Source organism: Bos grunniens, chromosome X, assembly GCF_055505025.1.
Source record: "Bos grunniens cultivar Pamir isolate PY7600 chromosome X, Bosgru_T2T1.0, whole genome shotgun sequence".
NCBI lineage: Eukaryota > Metazoa > Chordata > Mammalia > Artiodactyla > Bovidae > Bos > Bos grunniens.
Window position 1 is genome coordinate 100,361,970 of NC_141194.1, and position 23,783 is coordinate 100,385,752.

Here is a 23,783-nt window from a genome sequence, read left to right on the forward strand (position 1 = left end):
TTCATGTAGATACACTTATAAATGTCTTTTGGTAGACTTATTCATTTTTCTTTGGTATATACCTGTAAATGGAACTGCTCATTCATCAGTTCAGTTCAGTTCAGTTGCTCAGTCGTGTTAGACTCTTTGCGACCTCATGAATTGCAGCAAGCCAGGCTTACGAGTCTATCACCAACTCCCGGACGTGTCTATCACCAACTCCCGGAGTTCACCCAGACTCACGTCCATCTAGTCAGTGATGACATCCAGCCATCTCATCCTCTGCCGTCCCCTCTCCTCCTGCCCCCAAACCCTCCCCGTATCAGAGTCTTTTCCAATGATTCAACTCTTCGCATGAGGTGCCCAAAGTACTGGAATTTCAGCTATTGCATCATTCCTTCCAAAGAAATCCCAGGCTGATCTCCTTCAGAATGGGCTGGTTGGACCTCCTTGCAGTCCAAGGGACTTTTAAGAGTCTTCTCCAACACCACAATTCAAAAGCATCAATTCTTCAGCGCTCAGCCTTCTTCGCAGTTCAACTCTCACATCCATACATGACCACTGGAAAAAACATAGCCTTGACTAGACGAATTTTGGTGACAAAGTAATGTCCTTGCTTTTGAATATGCAATCGAGGTTGGTCATAACTTTCCTTCCAAGGAGCAAGCGTCTTTTAATTTCATGGCTGCAGTCAACATCTGCAGTGATTTTGGAGCCCCCCCCAAAAAAGTGACACTGTCCCCACGGTTTCCCCATCTGTTTCCCATGAAGTGATGGGACCAGAGGCCATGATCTTCGTTTTCTGAATGTTGAGCTTTAAGCCAACTTTTTCACTCTACACTTTCACTTTCATCAAGAGGCTTTTTAGTTCCTCTTCACTTTCTGCCATAAGGGTGGTGTCATCTTCATATCTAAGGTTATTGATATTTCTCCTGGCAATCTTGATTCCAGCTTGTGCTTCTTCCAGCCCAGCATTTCTCATGATGTACTCTGCATAGAAGTTAAATAAGCAGGGTGACAATATACAGCCTGGACCTACTCCTTTTCCTACTTGAAACCAGTCTGTTGTTCCATGTCCAGTTCTAACTGTTGCTTCCTGACCTGCATACAAATTTCTCAAGAGGCAGATCAGGTGGTCTGGTGCTCCCATCACTTTCAGAATTTTCCACAGTTTATTGTGATCCACACAGTCAAAGGCTTTGACATAGTCAGGAAAGCAGAAATAGATGTCTTTTTGGAACTCTCTTGCTTTTCCCATGATTCAGCGGATGTTGGCAATTTGATCTCTTTTTCCTCTGCCTTTTCTAATACTAGCTTGAACATCAGGAAGTTCACGGTTTACATATTGCTGAAGCCTGGCTTGGAGAATTTTGAGCATTACTTTACTAGCATGTGAGATGAGTGCAATTGCGCAGTAGTTTGAGTGTTCTTTGGCATTGCCTTTCTTTGGGATTGGAATGAAAACTGACTTTTTCCAGTCCTGTGGCCACTGCTGAATTTTCCAAATTTGCTGGCATATTGAGTGCAGCACTTTCACAGCATCATCTTTCAGGATTTGAAATAGCTCAACTGGAATTGCATCACCTCCGCTAGCTTTGTTCGTAGTGATGCTTTGTAAGGCCCGAGCCCAGGGGTGGCGGCAGGGAAGACAAACCCCATGTCCAAGGAGCCGTGGCTACGGGGGCTCAGGAGGGCCTAGAGGAGCTATCCCATGTTGAAGCTTAGGAAGGGCAGTGGTGAGGAGATACCCCTAGTCCAAGGTAAGGAGCAGCGGCTGCGCTTTGCTGGAGCAGCCATGAAGAGATACCCCACTCCCAAGGTAAGAGAAATCCAAGTAAGACCATAGGTGTTGCAGTGTGTCTGCCCTCTGATGCCCTCTTACAACACCTATGGTCAACAAAAGAGTCCGAAATGCAGTACTTGGATGAAATCTCAAAAATGACAGAATGATCTCTTTTCGTTTCCAAGGCAAACCATTCAATTTCACAGTAATCCAAGTCTATGTCCCAACCAGTAACACTGAAGAAGATGAATGGTTCTATGAAGACCTACAAGACGTTTTAGAACTAACACCCAAAAAAGATGTCCTTTTCATCATAGGGGACTGGAATGCCAAAGTAGGAAGTCAAGAAAACCTGGAGTAACAGGCAAATTTGCCCTTGGAATACAGAATGAAGCAGGCCAAAGACTAATAGAGTTTTGCCAAGAAAATGCACTGGTCATAACAAACACCCTCTTCCAACAACACAAGAGAAGACTCTATACATGGACATCACCAGATGGTCAACACCAAAATCAGATTGATTATATTCTTTGCAGCCAAAGATGGAGAAGCTCTATACAATCAGCAAAAACAAGACCAGGAGCTGACTGTGGTTCAGATCATGAACTCCTTATTGCAAAATTCAGACTTAAATTGAAGAAAGTAGGGAAAACAACTAGATCATTCAGGTATGACCTAAATCAAATCCCTTATGATTATACAATGGAAGTGAGAAATAGATTTTAGGGCCTAGGTCTGATAAGTGTCTGATGAACTATGGATCGAGGTTCATGACATTGTAGAGCAGACAGGAATCAGGACCATCCCCATGGAAAAGAAATGCAAAAAAGCAAAATGGCTGTCTGCGGAGGCCTTACAAAAAGCTGTGAAAAGAAGAGAAGCGAAAAACAAAGGAGAAAAGGAAAGATATAAGCATCTGAATGCAGAGTTCCAAAGAATAGCATGAAGAGATAAGAAAGCCTTCCTCAGTGATCAGTGCAAAGAAATAGAGGAAAACAACAGAATGGGAAAGACTAGAGATCTCTTCAAGAACATTAGAGATACCAAGGGACCATTTCATGTAAAGATGGGCTCGATATAGGACAGAAATTGTATGGACCTAACAGAAGCAGAAGATATTAAGAAGAGATATCGAGAATACACAGAAGAACTGTACAAAAAAGATCTTTACGACCCAGATAATCATGATGGTATGATCACTGACCTAGAGCCAGACATCCTGTAATGTGAAGTCAAGTGGGCTTTAGAAAGCATAATGTGCTGGTCACAGCCACGTCCGAGGTCAGGGGTGGCGGCCAGGAGGAGCTACCCCATGCTCATCCATAGGAGAGGCATATGGTTAAATTCAGTATACATTGTCCAGTAGTTTTCCAAAGTGTTTGTATCATTTTACCCTCCCACCAACAACTTGTGAAGATTATAGTCTCTATACATCTTTGCCAAAACTGACCTTGTCAATATTTAATTATAAATGTGGCTTCATTTTGAAGCTCCCTGATGAGGAATTATATGACCTTTTCATGTATTAGCCATGTGGATATCCTTGAAATATCTGTTCTAGTTTCTCGTCCATTATTAACTAGTTTGTCTTTTTCCTTATTGCTTTGTATGAATTCTTTGTAAATTCTGTATACAAGGTTTTTCTTGCCATGTGTACGTGTGTGTGGGTGGTGTGTGTCTGTGGAGAGATTTTCTCAGTCTGTGGCTCACATATTTGCATTTTAACTTCATGTGTTTGTGAAAATAATCTTTCATGAATTTTGAAGAACTTTTATTAAGTCTCTGTTTCCTAAGCCACAGAAATTTATATGCTATGAAAGATGCTTGCTTTTATTTTTCCCAGAAACATTTGCTTTCTACATAGCATGAGGGTTAGATCTGTAGACATTTTTGTTTCTATAATGGTAAACCTAATTGCTAATCCCCAAGAGCTAACTGATTACAATCCTAGGTGGGAACCTGAATTAACAGAAAGGGTGATTACATAAACCAGATGCTTCTAAAGGAATTTATAACATTGTCTTAAGGTTTTACATTTCAGGAAGAACTAATCGTCCCCGAGAGGCTGATTTATGTATCAAATGGTTAAAGTAAGAGCATAGGGTGCTTCTTATTATTTTTACAAGGAGACTCAAAAAGAGGGGAGGGATAATTGCTTCTATTTCACTTTTTAAATGGGTAAAAGTATTATTTCTGCATCCCTTTCCAACAGTAATGCCACCACTTTTGGAAGATGTTATAATCAGGCTTTCATCATATCACCTTTTAGGGTGCTAGTTGAGGGGAACTGATGCTGCAATGTTTCTCTGCTTGTTTATTTCATTGTGAGTGAAGGACCTACTACTGTACAGCACATGGAGCTTTGCTCAATATTATGTAAATATCTAAATGGGAAAATTATTTCAAAAAGAATAGATACATGTATATAGATAGATAGCTGAATCACTTTGCTGTACATGTGAAACAAACACAGCACTGTTAATCAACTATGGTGGTGGTGGTTTAGTCGCTAAGTCATGTCTGACTCTTGTGGCCTCATGGACTGTAGCCTGCCAGGCTCCTCTGTTCATGGAATTTTCCAGGCAAGAATACTGGAGTGGGTTGCTATTTCCTTCTCCAGGGAACCCAGGGATCGAACACACATCTCCTACATTACAAGCGATCTCCTGCATTGCAAGTGGATTCTTTACCACTGAATCACCTATATTTCAATATAAAATAAAAAGTTAAAAAAAATGCCAAACTCTGATTCAGATGCTTGGTGTCTATTCAAGTATATAAAAATACATAACTGTGCACTTAAGATAATATTTAAGTTTGTCCACAGTTTCTGACTTTATTACTTTTTAGATATATTTTTCAATATGAATTTTGTGGTTGCCCTAGAAACTGCAGTGGTGGTGATGGTGGTAGTTTAGTTGCTAAGTTGTCTCTGACTCTGTGAAGCTGTGGACTGTAGCCCGCCTTGGGCTCTGATCATGGGCTGTCCCAGGCAAGAATACTGGAGGGGGTGGCAATTCCCTTCTCCAGGGGGTCTTCCCAACCCAGGGATAGAACCCTAGTCTCCTGCATTGCAGGCAGATTCTTTACTGATTGAGCAGTTTAATTAGTATTTTACCACACCACAAACAAGACAAAAGCTTGACAATATACTTACCTCCTTAACTTTTTGCCTGTTGTCATATATTTTATACCTACATATTTTATAAACTGCACAAGACATTTTAATTATTGTTTAAGGATTCAAGAGTCTTTTATGTTTAACTGTTTAAGTATTCCATCTACAAATCCATTTCATCCATCATTTGCTCTCTTTTGCTATCTTAATTTTAGGTATTTTAAAATCCCTATATGGATCGTCTCTGTGACTGCTATTATCTCCTGATTATCAATCACTTTCCTTCTTGTTCGCATGACAGAGATTATCTTATTGTGTGCCATGCAATATGTATAGGATAATTTTCAAGTTCTGGATTATGTGTTCCTCTAGGGAGTGTTAAATTTTGTCCTGGAAAATTAAATTATTGAACGATCACTTTGATTCTACTGAGGTTTGGTTTTAGAATTTATTTTTAGGAAAGAGATCAACTTATTTCATATTTCCTTTACACTAGGGCTTAGAGTGTGATTCTTTCACTAAGATGTGGCTTTTCAGGAGTCTCATTGGAATGCCTTAAAGCATGCACCATCACTTTTGCATTCTGGCTAGGGGTGACTCTAACATTTTCCCAGCAATGTCTATCTCACCTTTGAAAATTCTGTACAACTCTTCAGTGTCCTCAGCAGTTATTTTCTGCTAGACTTCCTAGGGTTCCACCCTTAAATATACAGCTTAAGAACTGCTGGACCCAAGGGTAATTTTAAAACAGATTTTTAGGACTCCTTCCCAGAAGCTCTGTATTCCCAGGTACCCTGCTGCCAAGTCCCAACCACCTTACACACTATGAATATTTATCTCTGTTTCCTCTATCTAGTGAAACTTTCATTTTCTGCTTCGACTTAATATCCCTAAGCTGTTCTTTGTAAAGTGTCATTTTGAAAATAACAGAGAAAGGTAGGGTAAATGTGAGGTTTACCTCATATACTGCCCTTCTCTTATGGATCATGGTTGTCCATTTACAAATGTCAGTTATGCCTAAACAGTTTTGTTAGTTTTTCAGCTGAAAAAAAATTGTTATGGTATTAGAGTATGTCTCATACCAGATCTCAAAGGTTAATATGATTTTAAAATACAACAGTCTTTGAGTAACTTACAAACCTCTGAGTAACTAGTGAATGTTCCTTGAAGGAAAAATGTTTTTGCAGCTCATAAGGCTATGATGGAGTTTATGCAGTTTTAAAACATGAATTCAAGCAATACCTGTCAATATCCATTCTCAGTAATAGGGTTCCACCTAAGTTCATATAGTGTGGTTGAAATTCATACACCACAATCATGGGTAAGGGGAATTTCTTTTACAACTTTATTGATAAATATTTCATATAATTCACTAATTTAAAGTTTAAAATTCAGTGTTATTATTATATTCACCAAGTTGTGCAACCATCCCTACAATTTAATGTTAGAGGATTTTCACTATCACCAAAAGAAACACCATATCTAATAGCAGTCTAACCCCATTTTTATTCTCGTCTACTTCCAGACCTGAGTATCCACTAACTGATTTTTTGTCTCTATGAGTTTGCTTATTCTGGACATTTCACATAAACAGAATCATATAATATATGAATCTTTTGTGACTGGCTTCTTTTAGTTTGCCTAATGTTCTCAACAGCTAAGGCTTTTCACAATTAGTTTATCTCCTATGTTTACATTTTATTAAGTTATAGATATATGGAGAGACATACATATAATTTACGTTAACAAAACCTTCCATTTTAAAGTGTATAATTCCATGAATTTTAGTATATTCACAATGTTGTGCAACCATTACCACAATCTAATTCCAAAATATTACCATCATCCCACAAAGTAGACCCAGACTTGTTAGCAATTATTTCCAAATCCACTATTTCCCCATCCCCTGAAAAACAGTCATTTATCCTCTCTATACAGTCATTTGCTTATTATAGATATTTTGTAAAGTAGTGTGATATAATATTTGGTCTACTGTTTGTGACTTCTTTCACTTAGCATAGTGTTTTCAAATTTCATCCACAGTATAGCACGTATCATTAACTCACTTTTTAAAATTAAATAACACACCCTTGTATGGATGTACCACATTGTGTTTATTTTATTTTTTAATTAATTAATGAAATCCATTCATTTTGATTGAACGCTAATTACTTTACAATATTGTAGTGGTTTCTGCCATACATTGACATGAATCAGACATGGGTGTACATGTGTTCCCTATCCAGAACCCTCTGGGTCATCCCAGTGCCTGAGCACCCTGTCCCATGCATAGAACCTGGACCGACGATCTGTTTCACATATGATAATATATATGTTTCAGTGCTATTCTCTCAGATCACCCCACCCTCTTCTTCTCCCACAGAGTCCAAAAGACTGTTCTATACATCTGTGTCTCTTTTGCTGTCTCGCATATAGGGTTATCCTTACCATCTTTCTAAATTCCATATATATGCGCTAGTGTACTGTATTGGTGTTTTTCTTTCTGGCTTACTTCACTCTGTATAGGCTCCAGTTTCATCCACCTCATTAGAACTGATTCAAATGCATTCTTTTTAATGGATGAGTAATATTCCATTGTGTTTATAAATTTATCAGGTAATGGATATCTGTGCTCTTTCCACTTTTTGACTATAATGAATAATATTGCTATGATCATTCCTGCAGAAGTTGTTATGAACATGTGTTTTCCATTCTCTTGGGTCTATACTTATGAGTGACAATTGCTAGTTCATGTGATAATTTTATGTTTAGTATTTTGACTAACTGCCAAACTTTTTTCCGAAGAGGCTGTACAACTTACAGTCCCACAAGTAATGTGTGAGTGTTTCTGTTTCTATACCTCTTCACTAACACTTGTTATAGTTTACCTTTTTTTTAAATTTATAAATCATGTCATTTATCTGAAGACTCTTTTCTTACCATATACTCAAAAAAATTAGTACTGAGATCTTATATTATTCTAAGTTGTTCCCACCTTGATTTCCCTGAGGCAGTAAATATGGTTTAGCATTAATGGCTAAATGATTACAGAAAAATAATCTACCTTACCAATAGGAAAACATAAAACAAAAATCATTTTAAAATATCCATTTTATGCATTGTTATTGTCTGTTGCTATAGGAAGAACTTCATACATTTAAAGTTTCCTTGTTAGATACATGAGTTATTCAAATTGGTGTACTTAAGACTGAGAAAAGGGCTTGGGTTTGCAGGGACCAAAACATCAAACTTAAAAATTCTGATTGGATCCAATCCCTATGCATGCTTTAAAATGTCATAGATAAGTTTGATTTGCTGTCAGTATAGGAAAACACTGATGAACATTGTGGTGATATGGGGGCCAGAGGAAATAGCTAAGTATATTTCCAAAAAAGTGCTTCTTATTTGAAGACATGGGAAATCTTTAGAAAACATTACCTTTGACAATAACGTAAGCAGGTTTACAGATGTTGCCAGTTTGCTGTCACTACAAAAGAAAGAAAGAAAAATCTTAAATACTATTAGCACCTGATATTCTTCTCTATTGACCATGGAATACAGAATACTCTTAGAACATTGTTTGTAAACCAAACTGCCTAGTTATATCTTAGTTCTGCCACTTATTAGCTGTATATGTACTTTGAGAAAGTTACCACACTTGGGTCACATTTATTTGTTTGTCTTTTGTAAATTAGAGTAAAATTAAAATAATAATATATACTTCATGAAATTGCTGTTGTGGTTGTTTAGTCTCTAAGTCATGACTGGCTCGTGTGACCCAGTGGACTGTCCTGCGAGGTTCCTCTGTCCATGGAATTTTTCAGCCAACAATACTGCAGTGGGGTGCCATTTCCTTCTCCAGGGGATCTTCCCAACCCAGGAATCAAACTTGGGAATCCTGCATTGGCAGGCAGATTCTTCACTGCTGAGCCACCAGGGATTCCTTGTAGGGATTAGTTAATATATGTGAATGCTTAGTGCAGTATCTGACACTTACCTGCTAAATAAATGACTATTTTTCCTCTTGGAATAAAATATCTTACTCAATTCACATTGGATTGTAGATTCTCACAGATAAATCATTTGCAGAGTTGGAAATATGCATTCAATATTAACATTTTTTAAGAAATTTCTTGATGCACTTGAAACATGCCATATTGTTTCTTTTGATAAGAATTGTTTCTTTGATAAGTTGAATCGATAGAAAGTTTTCATCTGTTGAGAAGATATAGATGTTTATGTTATAAGTATTGAATCTTAACAAACATGCTGGAAGGAAAACATCACAAGCATTTGTGAAAAAACATGACCCTTAACATGATATTTATTTTGAATGTTTCAATTTCAAAAAAAAAAAAGAGAAATATTAAATTTGGTTTCTCTAATCTTTTTCTTATTTAAGTATAGTTGATTTAAAATATTTTGTTACTTTCAGGTGTACAGTGTAATGATTCAATATTTTAACATATCTTACTCCATTATAGGTAATGGGCAATGGGTATATTTCCTGTGCTATATAGTATATTCTTTCGCTCATTTACTTTATATATCACTTCAGTTCAGTTCAGTTGCACAGTCATGTCCAACTATTTGTGATCCCATGGACTGCAGCACGCCAGGCTTCCTGGTCCATTACCAATTCTCAAACATTGGCTAAACTCATGTCCTTTGGGTTGGTGATGCCATCCAACCATCTCATCCTTTGTCATACCCTTCTCTTCTGGCCTTTAGTCTTTCTCAACATCAGGGTCTTTTCTAATAAGTCAGTTATTCGCATCAGGTGGCCAAAGTATTGGAGCTTCAGCTACAGCATCTGTTCTTCCAATCAATATTCAGGACTGATTTCTCTTAGGATTGACTGGTTTGATATCCTTGCAGTCCAAGGGACTCTCAAGAGTCTTGTCCAACACTACAGTTCAAAAGTATCAGTTCTTCAGCTCTCAGCTTTAGTTATGGCCCAACTCTCACATCCATAAATGACTACTGGAAAAACCATAGCTTTGACTAGCTGGACCTTGGCCACCAAAGTAACGTCTCTACTTTTGAATATGATGTCTACATTTGTCATAACTTTTCTTCCAAAGAACAAGCACCTTTTAATTTCATGGCCGCAGTCACCATCTGCAGTGATTTTGGAGCCCACCAAAATAACGTGTGTCACTGTTTCTATTGTTTTCCCATCTATTGGCCATGAAATGATGGGACTGAATGTCATGATCTTAGTTTTCTGAATGTTGTGTTTTAAGCCAGCTTTTAAACTCTCCTCTTTCTCTTTCAAGAGGTTCTTTAGTTCTTCTTTGCTTTCTGTCATAAGAGTAGTGTCATCTGCCTATCTGAGGTTATTGATACTTCTCCTAGCAGTCTTGATTCCAGCTTGTGCTTCATCCAGCCAGCATTTTGCATGATGTCCTCTGCTTAGAAGTTTAATAAGTTATTGACCCTTGACGTACTCTTTTCCTGATTTGGAACCAGTGTGTTGTTCCATGTCCAGTTTTAGCTGTTGCTTATTGACTTACATACATATTTCTCAGGAGGTAGGTAAGGCGGTCTCTTATTCCCATCTTTTGAAGCTCTTCCCACAGTTTGTTGTGATTCATACAGCAAGGCTTTGAGATAGTCAATAAGGCAGAAGTAGATGTTTTCCTGGTAGTCACTTGCTTTTTGGATGAATCTGTGGATGTTGGCAATTTAATCTCTGGTTTCTCTGCCTTTTCTAAATCCAGCTTGAACATCTGGAAGTTCACAGTTCATGGACTTTTGAAACCTGGACTGGAGTATTTTGAGCATTAATTTGCTAACGTGTGAGATGAATGCAATTTTGTGGTAGTTGGAAGATTCCTTATTATTGCCTTTCCTTGGGATTGGAATGAAAACTGACTTTTTCCAGTCCTGTGGCCACTGCTGAGTTTTCCAAATTTGCTGGCATATTGAGTGCAGCACTTTCACAGCATCATCTTTTAGGATTTGAAACAGCTCAACTGGAATTCCATCACCTCCAAGAGCTTTGTTAATAGTTGATGCTTCCTAGGACCAATTTGACTTCACATTCCAGGTTGTCTGGCTCTAGGTGAGTGATCACACCATCGTGGTTATCTGGGTCATGAAAATCCTTTTTGTATAGCTCTTCTGTGCATTCTTGCCACCATTTCTTAATATCTTTTGCTTCTGTTAGGTCCATACCATTACTGTCCTTTATTGTGCCCATCTCTGCATGAACTGTTCCCTTGGTATCTCTAATTTTCTTGAAGAGATCTCTAGTCTTTACCATTCTATTGCTTTCCTCTATTTCTTTGCACTGATCACTGAAGAAGGCTTTCTTATCTCTCCTTGCTATTCTTTGGAACTCTGCATTCAAATGTATATATCTTTCCTTTTCTCCTTTGCCTTTTTCTTCTCTTCTTTTCACAGCTGTTTGTAAGGCCTCCTCAGGCAACCATTTTGCCTTTTTGCATTTTTTTTTTCCCTTGGGGATGGTCTTGATCACTGCCTCCTGTAGAATGTTATAAACCTCCATCCATAGTTCTTCAGGCACTCTGACTATCAGATCTAGTCCCTTAAATCTACTTGTCACTTTCACTGTATAATCATAAGGGATATGATTTAGGTCATACCTGAATGGACTAGGGGTTTTCCACAGTTTCTCCGATTGAAGTCTGAATTTAGCGATAAGGAGCTCATGATGAGTCAGTCAGCTCCTGGTCTTGTTTTTGCTAACTGTATAGAGCTTCTCCGTCTTCAGCTACAAAGAATATAATCAAATCTAATTTTGGTATTGACCATCTGGTGATGTCCATGTGTAGAGTTGTCTCTTGTTTCATTTGAAGAGTGTATTTGCTATGACAGGAACAGAAACCGTTCCTGGCATAACTGTTAGCCTTTCCCCTACTTCATTTTGTACTCCAAGGCTAAACTTGTCTGTTACTCCAGGTATCTCTTGACTTCCTTCTTTTGCATTCCAGGCCCCTATGATGAAAATGACAGTTTTTGTTTGTTTGTTTTGGTGTTAGTTCTACAAGGCCTTGTAGATCTTCATAGAACTGTTCAACTTCAGCATTACTGGTTGGGGCATAGACTTGGATTACTGTACTATTGAGTGATTTGCCTTGAAAATGAACCAAGTTTATTCTGTTGTTTTTGAGATTGCAACAAAATAATGCATTTTGGACTTTGGTTGACTGTGAGGGCAACTCCAGTCTGTAATTCAAACAACTCCCCAGGGCCAGTGTCCACCCATACAACTTCTTTTTTCCTTTTAATCACCTCCTAGGGGCATAGGTTTCTATATGATGTTTTTCTTCCCTTGCTACCCAATTACATGTGTATATTTTCTTACAGACTTTGATATATAGGAGTCCTTCTGCCAGTTTTAAGTTAGTTTCTCATGTAAATTTTTCCACATATAGATGTATTAATTATTTGTGTGTTCATAGGGGAAAATGAGTGCCACATCCTCCTACTCAGCCATCTTGGTATATCTTCCTCCCATGCAATACTTTTTGAATATATTAAGCTCATTTCTCTAGCAAATTTGTAGTTTATTTCAGGGAATCACAATTCAATGTAGTTTTATAGAACAAAAGTGCTATGACTTCTTTCTTGTGGTAGAAAAATATATCCCAGGAAAACAGATGATTGTTGACTTTCATAGAGAACTTTGTATCTATCAGTCTAATTTTAGGATATTTTTTTGCAAAGATAATGAAGTACTTGGCCTTTATTTTTATTTCCCCCAATTTACAGTCTTAAACAAAACTTCATTGACAAAATGACATTAATTTATGTATATGTTGAGTGTCTGTATACAGCTTGAGAAATATAATGACATTTACTTTTCTTGGTATAATACACAAAATATGAAAAAGAAAAATAATAGTGCAAATTAAAACTGAATTTATGATGGAGGATGATATTTGAGATGAATACCACAGGTAAAGAGGAACAAAGAAAAATACTTTAAAGTGTTCACATAGAAAAAGACAGATAAGGAAAACGGAAAATCATACATGCAGATAATTGCTGTACAGAAATAAAAAAACAAAAACATGGAAAAGAAAACTCAACTATAAAAATGAATGCATTTGAGTCAGTTTTAATAAGGTGAATGAAACTAGAGCCTAATATACAGAGTGAAGTAAGTGACAAAGAGAAAAAGAAAGACAAATACTGTTATCAGTTCAGTTCAGTCACTCAATCGTGTCCGACTCTTTGAGATCCTGTGAACTGCAGCACGCCAGGCCTCCCTGTCCATCACCAACTCCCAGAGTTCACTCAAACTCACATCTATTGAGTCGGTGATGCCGTGCAGCCATCTCATCCGCTGTTGTCACCTTTTCCTCCTGCACCCAATCCCTCCCAGAATCAGAGTCTTTTCCAATCAGTCAACACTTCACATGAGGTGGCCAAAGTTCTGGAGTTTCAGCTTTAGCATCATTCCTTCCAAAGAACACCCAGGGCTGATCTCCTTTAGAATGGAAGCTTAAGAAAAATAAAATTAAAAAAATAAAAAAATAAATAGAATGGACTGGATGGATCTCCTTGCAGTCTGAGGGACTCTCGAGAGTCTTCTCCAACACGACAGTTCAAAAGCATCAATTCTTCAGCGCTCAGCTTTATTCACAGTCCAACTCTCACACCCATGCATGACCACTGGAAAAACCACAGCATTGGGCTAGACAGACTTTTGTTGGCAAAGTAATGTCTCCACTTTTCAATATGCCATCTTGGTTGGTAATAACTTTTCTTCCAAGGAGTAAGCGTCTTTTAATTTCATGCCTGCAGTCACCATTCGCAGTGATTTTGGAGATCTCTTCAAGAAATTAGAGATACCAAGGGAATATTTCATGCAAAGATGGGCTCGATAAAGGACAGAAATGGTATGGACCTAAGAGAAGCAGAAGATATTAAGAAGAAGTGGTAAGAATACACAGAAGGACTGTACAAAAAAGATCTTCACGACCAAGATAATCACGATGGTATGATCACTCACCTAGAGCCAGACATCCTGGAATGTGAAGTCAAGTGAGCCTTAGAAAGCATCACTATGAACAAAGCTAGTGGAGGTGATGGCATTCCAGTTGAGCTATTTCAAATCCTGAAAGAGGATGCTGTGAAAGTGCTGCACTCAATATGCCAGCAAATTTGGAAAACACAGCAGTGGCCACAGGACTGAAAAGGTCAGTTTTCATTCCAATCCCAAAGAAAGGCAATGCCAAAGAATGCTCAAAGTACCGCACGATTGCACTAATCTCACATGCTAGTAAAGTAATGCTCAAAATTCTCCAAGCCAGGCTTCAGCAATACATGGACTGTGAACTTCCAGATGTTCAAGCTGGATTTAGAAAAAGCAGAGGAAGTGAAGATCAAATTGCCAACATCTGCTGGATCATCGAAAAAGCAAGAGAGTACCAGAAAAACATCTATTTCTGCTTTATTGACTATGCCAAAGCCTTTGACTGTGTGGATCACAATAAACTGTGGAAAATTCTGAAAGCGATGGGAATACGAGACCACCTGGCCCACCTCTTGAGAAACCTATATGCAGATCAGGAAGCAACAGTTAGAACTGGACATGGAACAACAGACTGGTTCCAAATAGGAAAAGGAGTACGTCTAGGCTGTATATTGTCACCCTGCTTATTTAACTTCTATGCAGAGTACATCATGAGAAACGCTGGGCTTGAAGAAGCACAAGCTGGAATCAAGATTGCCGGGAGAAATATCAATAACCTCAGATATGCAGATGACACCACCCTTATGGCAGAAAGTGAAGAGGAACTAAAAAGCTTCTTGATGAAAGTGAAAGTGTAGAGTGAAAAAGTTGACTTAAAGCTCAACATTCTGAAAACGATGATCAAGGCATCTTGTCTCATCACTTCATGGGAAATAGATGGGGAAACAGAGGAAATACTGTATATTAACACATATATATGGAATCCAGTACTTTGGCCACCTCATGCAAAGAGTTGACTCATTGGAAAAGACTCTGATGTTGGGAGGGATTGGGAGCAGGAGGAAACGGGGACGACAGAGGATGAGATGGCTAGATGGTATCACCAACTCAGTGGACATGAGTTTGGGTGAACTCCTGGAAAGTGCCTTGAACAGGGAGGTCTGGCAGGCTGCAACTCATGCGGTTGCAAAGAGTCGTGCAAGACTGAGTGTCTGAACTGAACTGATGTAATCGAGAAAGACTGGTAATCGTGATCCTACATGCATGACAACAAAAGAGACACAGATGTAAAGAACAGACTTTTGGATTCAGTGGGAGAATGCGAGGATGGGATGATTTGAGAAAATAGCATTGAAACACGTATATGTAAAACATGATCAGTGCAAGTTCAATACATGAAGCATGGGACCCAAAGCCAGTGCTCTAGGACAATCCAATGGGATGGGGAGGGGAAGGAAATGGATAGGAGTTTTAGGATGGGGGAACACATGTGTATATATGATGATTCATGTTGATATATGGCAAAACCTACCACAATATTGTAAAATATTTATCTTCCAATTAAAATAAATTTAAAAATGATGTAATAAAGTGGTCTTTAAAATAAAGATGAAGCTAATATAATATCCAGTCCCGTCACTTCATGGCAAAGAAATGGGGAAACAATGGAAACAGTGATAGACTTTATTTTCTTGTGCTGCAAAATCACTGCAGATGGTGACTCCAGCCATGAAATTTAAAGATGCTTGCTTCTTGGAAGAAAACCTGTGACAAACCTAGACAGCATATTAAAAAGCAGGGATGTTACTTTGCTGACAAAGGTCCATCTAGTCAAAGCTATGGTTTTTCCAGTAGCCATGTATGAATGTGAGAATTGGACCATAAACAAACCTGAGTTCTGAAGAATTGATGCTTTTGAACTGTGGTGTTGGAGACGACTCTTGAGAGTCCTTTGGACTGCAAGGAGATACAACCAGTCCATCTTAAAGGAAATCAGTCCTGAAACTCCAATACTTTGGCCACCTCATGTGAAGAGCTGACTCATTGGAAAAGACCCTGATGCTGGGAGGGATTGGGGGCAGGAGGAAAAGGGGACGACAGAGGATGAGATGGCTGGATGGCATCACCGACTCGATGGATGTGAGTTTGAGTGAACTCCTGGAAATGGTGATGGACAGGGAGGCCTGGCGTGCTGCGATTCATGGGGTTGCAAAGAGTCGGACACGACTGAGCGACTGAACTGAACTGAATATTAAGAAAACTGTCAAAATAATTAGCCATATTAATAAATAAAAGGAGAGTAAAATAGTAATAGAAAAATTCATTGATATCATAATGGAATCATTATGTTTAATGGTGAAACATGAGAGGCATTACCATTAAAGTCAAAAGAAGAAGCAACTGCACAATTGTATTTAACTTTGCTTTCTAAGCAATCACTTACACAATTAAACAAGATAAATAAGCCTAAAGACTAACTACCTTAAAAAAAAAAAAGACTCATTAAGATTCAGGTTATCTAAGTAATATATAAATATTACTAATTTTCGTATATGACAATAGCTAATTGGAATAGGCAATGCAAGAAAATATACCATTATAATAGCAGCAGGTCAAGAATAAACTTAACAATCATATTGAATCTATTTGAAGAAAATGTTAAAACTTTACTGGAGTGAAGTGAAACGAAGTGAAGTTGCTCAGTCGTGTCTGACTTTTTGCGACCTCATGGACTATATAGGCCATGGAATTCCCCAGGCCAGAATACTGGAGTGGGTAGCCATTCCCTCCAGGGGATCTTTCCAACTGGAGTGATGGCAGGCAAATAAATGCTTCTCTGGGGGCTGTAATTCTCAATTTCCTTCACAGCAATTTTTTTTAAAGGATTGTATGTGGAGACTATTAATTAATATCTCATCATGTTCTCTCTCTGTTGAGGTAAAATTTTCATAAAGCAAAACACATAAATCTCAAGTGTACAAGTTTGACAATGCAACAAAATCACCACCAATTCAAGAAATGGAAGATTTCTATCATCCTTGTAAATTCCCCTTCCAGTCATCCCCTCTCACTCATACACAATGACATTTCTTATTTATATTAATTTAAATGCATTTTCCAATTATTGAAGTTTACAGAAATGGAACCCTTTATTATATACATGCAGTAGATTGAATGTCTTTAGCAACATCCCCCCCAAATTCATATTCTGAAACTTAATTCTCAATATATGATATTAAATATCAGGTTATATATTCAGGTCTTTAATCTTGAGTTAACTTTTGTATATGGTGTAAGATAATGGTCCAGTTTCATTCCTCCAAACCCAGAGATGATTGGCTGAACTCTGTTTCAAAACAATACAGCTGTGTAAGAGTGGTTTTAAATTTCTGGAACAAGTACTCATAAAATGTACTAAGATAGCTCTGAAATTATGGAGCATACATAGAACAAGGTCTACCTTACATTTTTCCAATACCCAAGCATATTAAGCCTGTGTTTGCACCTTAAGATAGTGAAAAATTACTGAAATCAGTAGAGAGATGGATGCTTCCAACGTAGCTAAATTTGAAGAACATTAAGTTATCCCTCCCTCATTCCTCTTCTCGTCTCTTACCAAGGATGCCATACACATTTCATTTTTCTCCTCCTCCCTTCTTTCTCCCCCTACTACAGTTCCGCTTTTTTATGTTCATTTCTCTCTCCCTTCTCCTCTTCTTTTTTTTTTTATCTTCTCATCATCTCCCTAGAAGAATGTTTTCAATTTTTCCACTGACTTAATTTTGCCCTAAAGGAGTATGTTATTGCTAGCACAAGGAAATATAAACAGCACCAAGATCCAATAAGTCCATTGCCTTCTACATGCATTTCCTAAGTAACTTTAAAAGTGGTTGAAAATCCTGTGGAAATTATATCCTAATAGAAACGTGCCTGTGGCTCTAATGTCACTTTGCCACATTATAATAATGGCACAATGTTTGTAATTGCTTTGTTATATAGGACTAAAATACTTATCATTAGAAGCATTCTTATAGTATTATTTGGAATTTGGCATTTTGTCTAGATAAAAAATATTCATGTGGACTAAAAGGATATTTTAAGAAATATAAATAAATTTTAGAATTGCCTTTCTTTATGCAGCAATACTATGGAGAAGGCAATGGCAACCCACTCCAGTGTTCTTGCCTGGACAATCCCAGGGACGGCAGAGCCTGGTGGGCTGCCATCTATGGGGTCGCACAGAGTTGGACACGACTGAAGCGACTTAGCAGCAGCAGCAGCAGTATGCAGCAATACTTATTCTGACTTGTAACTCTGTAATATACAGCAAAGCATTTTCTACTGCCACTTCAGTGTTTTAAAAAGTTTTCCCCTGATCTCTCAAAGAAAAGGAATGTTATCACTATAATTGGATAGTCTGTGACAATATGTTATAATTTCTTTATTAATCATGATCCTTAATGTAGAGAAAATGAAACCTCAGTGTGTTTGAATTCAGTTGCCTTGCCAAAGTTAATTGCTCCTCAAGAGATGCCGACCTTGGGATGTGCTGGGAGTGTAAAAAAGAACAACTGCTGACTTTAGTGTCTTATTTTCCAGTGAGTTGACATTTTTCATGTAAATAGTCCCAGTGTTCCTCTTAGATTAACAGATCAACAAATGATATGTTATGTTGTAAAAGAAGCAAGCAACAGGACAGTGGGAACATAACAGAAGAATATTTAAAGGACATAGACTCATTATAATAAACACATTTAAATGACAGCATCAGCTGTCACTTTTAATGTGGCAAATACACCAGAGTGTATTTACCTTTTTCTATACTATCCAAAATGAGTAGAGCATCGAGTTTAACATACAGTAGTTTTCAATTTAAGTAACTTGTATGGTTTATTAATAAGAGGCCATTTTGTATTATTTTTCAGAATATATTTTAGGCATAATGTACCCTCACATAATAAAATCATTTTAGTACAACTAAAATTTCCAGAGAATCAGTATCTAGTTCCAATAAAAGTGTGCTTAAGACAACTGATACTCTAGAAGATTAGATGTTGTAAGGCACTTTCAAAATAATTTTCCCTCTAGCCTGTCTCCTCTAAAAAACACTATTATTAAGTAAATCACAAAAGATTTACATACCTGAACTCTAATGCTATAATCCCCATAGAAATTATTATATTGATTTGCAATTTAGTATTATTACCATAGTTTTTTTTTTTTTACTCACAGTCAGTATAAGATGTGTTTATTTAACATGCCTTTCTAATAGTTTTGTGTAAACTTCATGGATTCCACTGTCTATTATGTTACTCAAAGCTCTCATGATGTACTCATGTAATAAATATATTTTTAATGTCAGTTCCAAAAAAAAAGTTCTTATTCTAGTGTTATGCTTCATGTAACATGTTAATAAGAGGCATGAACCTGACACATGCTGTAATCTATGGAGTCGCAAAGAGTCAGACATGACTGAGTGACTGAACAACAATGAAAAAAACCTGACATATTTCAAAGTTTGGAAGTGAGCACACTAAATTAAATAATAATAACAAAAGTATATATTCATGATATGAAACATTATATATTAAATATCTTAGTATGAAGCAAATTTATATGTGATGATTTTAATTCATTTTTAGATTTGGGGAAAAGAGAATGAGGGTTGGGGTGAAAGTTAAATAACAATTTTCAGATAATTAAATTGCTAGTTGAAAGAGACAGATCAAGCTCATCATTTTCAGTCTTCTTAATTACTTCAGTCTTCTTAATGAGACTTAAATCTACCAGTTCATCTTGTTATTTCTGTGATAACTGAACTCTATTCTACCCCTACAACTCTGTAATATCTCCTTCACCTCTTAAAAACATGTTTCACAAAACAGAACTGGCTTCATAGATTTTCTGTCAGAAACTATAGAGACACTCAGAGAATCACAGAACTGAGAGAGAGTTCAAAATTTGGTTCATCTCTAAGCAGTGGTATGTTGGTAAATGTTTATCAAGAATGATTTTCTCAAAATATAAAGTCTTGATTTTTAGAGTTCTTTGATTTCTGTAGTGCAAATACTCACTCTGTGTCTAATTTTAAGCTATCAGTAAACAGTTGTCAATGAACTCAGCTGGGAAAAGATGGGTGCAATTGGAAATCAACTGCCTATTTTCTAGCTTCAGCATATCACTAGACCAAAGGGATCATCATTTAATCCAGGTACTCCTAGAATGATGACAGCCAGCAGATAGTGGTCACTTGGCAGCTTATTAAGTTGTTAATCATCTCTACTATTGTGTTCTTTCCATTTAACCTAGCTCCTGTTACAACCTATGTAAATTTCACTTTCTGTTATTTGGAGATGAAATTTGACTCAGTTCAGTTCAGTTCAGTCGCTCGGTCATGTCTGACTATTTACGACCCCATGGACGGCAGCCCTCCAGGCCTCCCTGTCCATCGCCAACTCCCAGAGTTTACTCAAACTCATGTCCATTGAGTCAGTGATGCCATCCAGCCATCTCATCTTCTGTTGCCCCCTTCTCCCCCTGCCTTCAATCTTTCTCGGCATCAAGGTCTTTTCAAATGAGTCAGCTCTTCACATTCAGCTTCAGCATCAGTCCCAATGAATATTCAGGACTGATTTCCTTTAGGATGGACTGGTTGGATCTCCTTGCCGTCTAAGGCACTGTTTGAGTGTCTCCTGTGTTCGAGTGTCTCCTGTGGAGGTATGGGTCAGCAGTGGACTGTCACGGGGGCAGGGGCTTTCCCACCAAAGAGTTGCCAGAACTTACACAGGACTGGGAAACAAACTCTTGGTGGGCACAAACAGAACCTTGTGCACACCAGGACCCAGGAGGAAGGAGCAGTGACCCCACAATAAACTGACCCAGACTTGCCTCTAAGTGTCCAGGAGTCTCCAGCAAAGGCATGGGTCAGCAGTGGCCTGCTGCAAGGCTGGGGGCACTGAGTGTAGCAGAGCATGCATGGGACCTTTTGAAGGAGGTCACCATTATCTTCATTAATCTACCATAGTTTGAAGTGAAGTGAAAGTCGCTCAGTCATGTCTGACTCTTTGCGACCCCATGGACTGTATAGTCCATGGAATTCTCCAGGCTAGAATACTGGAGTGGGTAGCCTTTCCCTTCTCCAGGGTATCTTCCCAACCAAAGGATTGAACCCAGGTCTCCTGCATTGCAGGCAGATACTTTACCAGCTGAGCCACAAGGGAAGCCCACCATAGTTTGGCCCCAGGTAAATAACAGGAAGGGAACACAGCTCCACCCATCAACAGAAAATTGGATTAAAGATTTACTGAGAATGGCCCTGTCCATCAAAACAAGATCCAATTTCCCCCTCAGTCAGTCTCTCCCATCAGGAAGCTTCCATAGGCCTCTTACCCTTCTCCATCAGAGGGAAGACAGACTGAAATCCACAATCACAGGAAACTAACCAATCTGATCACATGGACCACAGCCTTGTTTAACTCGATGAAACTATGAGCCATGCAGTGTAGGGCCACTGAAGATGGATGGGTCATGGTGGAGGGTGGTGGTCATGGGACCACATGGATAAAATGTGGTCCACTGGAGAAGGGAATGGCAAACCACTTCAGTATTCTTGCCTTGAGAACCCCATGAACAGTATGAAAAGAAATTTGACTGGTTCATAGTAATTTTTTTAAGTTCAGACTTTTGAAGGTCTTTAAGTGACCTTTTAGCATTCCCTTCTAAAATGCTCACCTGAACTTGCTTTTGTTATCCTTTAAAGCCTATGTAGAGCTTTTTATCTGATGACCAGCGAATCATGTTTGCTGGTCCATTTGCATTTCACCCTTAAACAGCAGGGATTTGAACTGTGAGGCATCCACTTATAAGCAGATTTTTTTTCAATTAATACGTACTGTGTTTGTGATCTAAGCTTGGTTGAATCCATTGATGCAGAATCCATAGGTATGGAAGGCCCACTATGAGTCTTAGCATCAGAGGATTTTGGTATCTGTGGCAAGTCCTAGAACCAATCCCCAGCAAATGCCAAGGAATGACTATAGTTTAGCTTGATTTAGGAAGTTTGTTCAAGTTGTACTGGCTCTCACATTATTCACTGGCACTTTTATCAACTGCATAAGTAGAAAGCAATTATTTTCAGTTTATTTAAACTTTCTTATTAATACTTGGCCACATTTTGGTGCATCCTATATATTTGGTCCTCTTCTTTGGACTCTCCAGTTTTCTTCCTTTCCTTTTCTTCTTTTCACTGTTCTTTACCTTCATTTCATTTATAAGGACCTACCTCTATTACTGTGGGAGAGAGAGGGGGGATGATTTGGGAGAATGGCACTGAAATGTGTATAATATCATATAAGAAACAAATCGCCAGTCCAGGTTCTATGCAGGATAGAGGATGTTTGGGGCTGGTGCAGTGGGATGACCCAGAGGGATGGTATGGGGAGAGAGGTGAGAGGGGGGTTCAGGATTGGGAATACATGTACACCCATGGAAGATTCACGTTGATGTATGGCAAAACCAATACAATATTATAAAGTAATTAGCCTCTAATTAAAATAAATAAATTTAAATTAAAAAAAGAAACTGACTACAATTTTTCTAATAATACTTGACACCTCTACTTCACACACAAAGATTAAACTATTGACCCACTACTATAGCATTGGTGAATATGATAGAAGTCAAGGTAAGAGGGGCCTGAGTTTAAATATCACATTAGCAATGGAGCTTTGGGTTGATTGCTTAAACTCTTTGAGCCTTATTTCCCTTTTTTTGTAAAATACAAATAATATCTGCATTATGAGTTTGTTGTTAGAATGAAACTGTGTGTATCTTTCTTGGCCTGATGTAAGAGCTGAATAAATGATAGCAGGGATAGTATTGTAGTAATACAATAAATTATACCTTAATATTAGAAATAAATGTACATTACATAAGCTTTTAAAATATGTCACATTACTCTTTTTCAGTTATTTATATGAACTTTGGGGACCTGTTTGCTAGGACACTGGCAAGAGATCAAAGTATATTTTCTATGAAATCCCATCAGCAAAAATGTTTAAAATTAATGAATTATAGAGGATCTTCAAAATCATTTTTGAGACAAAATGAACACTTTTCAATCCTTTGATATGGTACATGTTTGCCCCCAGCAAGTTGTTGTTGTTCAGTAGCTTAGTCATGTCTGATTCTTTGGGACTCCATGGACTACAGCATACCAGGATTCCCTGTCTTTCACTATCTCCCTGAGTTTGCTCAAATTCTTGTCCATTGAGTCTGTGATGCCATCCAACCATCTCATCCTCTGTTGCCCACTTCTCCTCCTTCCCTCAATGCACCCTCAAATGCATCAGGGTCTTTTCAAATGTGTTGGCTACACATATCAGGTAGCCAAAGTATTGGAGCTTCAGCTTCAGAATCAGTCCTTCCAGTGATTCAGTTCAGTTCACTTCATTCACTCAGTAGTGTCCGACTCTTTGAGACCCCATGAATCACAGCAGACCACGCCTCCCAGTCCATCACCTACTCACGGAGTTCACTCAGACTCTCGTCCATCGAGTCAGTGATGCCATCCAGCCATCTCAACGTCTACCGTTCCCTTTTCCTCCTGCCCTCAATCCTTCCCAGCATCAAAGTCTGTTACAATGAGTTAAGTCTTCACATGAGGTGGCCAAAGTACTGGAGTTTCAGCTTTAGCATCATTCCTTCCAAAGAAATCCCAGGGCTGATCTCTTTCAGAATAGACTGGTTGTATCTCCTTGCAGTCCAAGGGACTCTCAAGAGCCTTCTCCAACACAACAGTTCAAAAGCATCATATTCAGTCCTCAGCTTTCTTCACAGTCCAACTCTCACATCCATACATGACCACTGGAAAAACCATAGCCTTGACTAGACGGATCTTTGTTGGCAAAGAAATGTCTCTGCTTTTCAATATGCTATCTAGGTTGGTCATAACT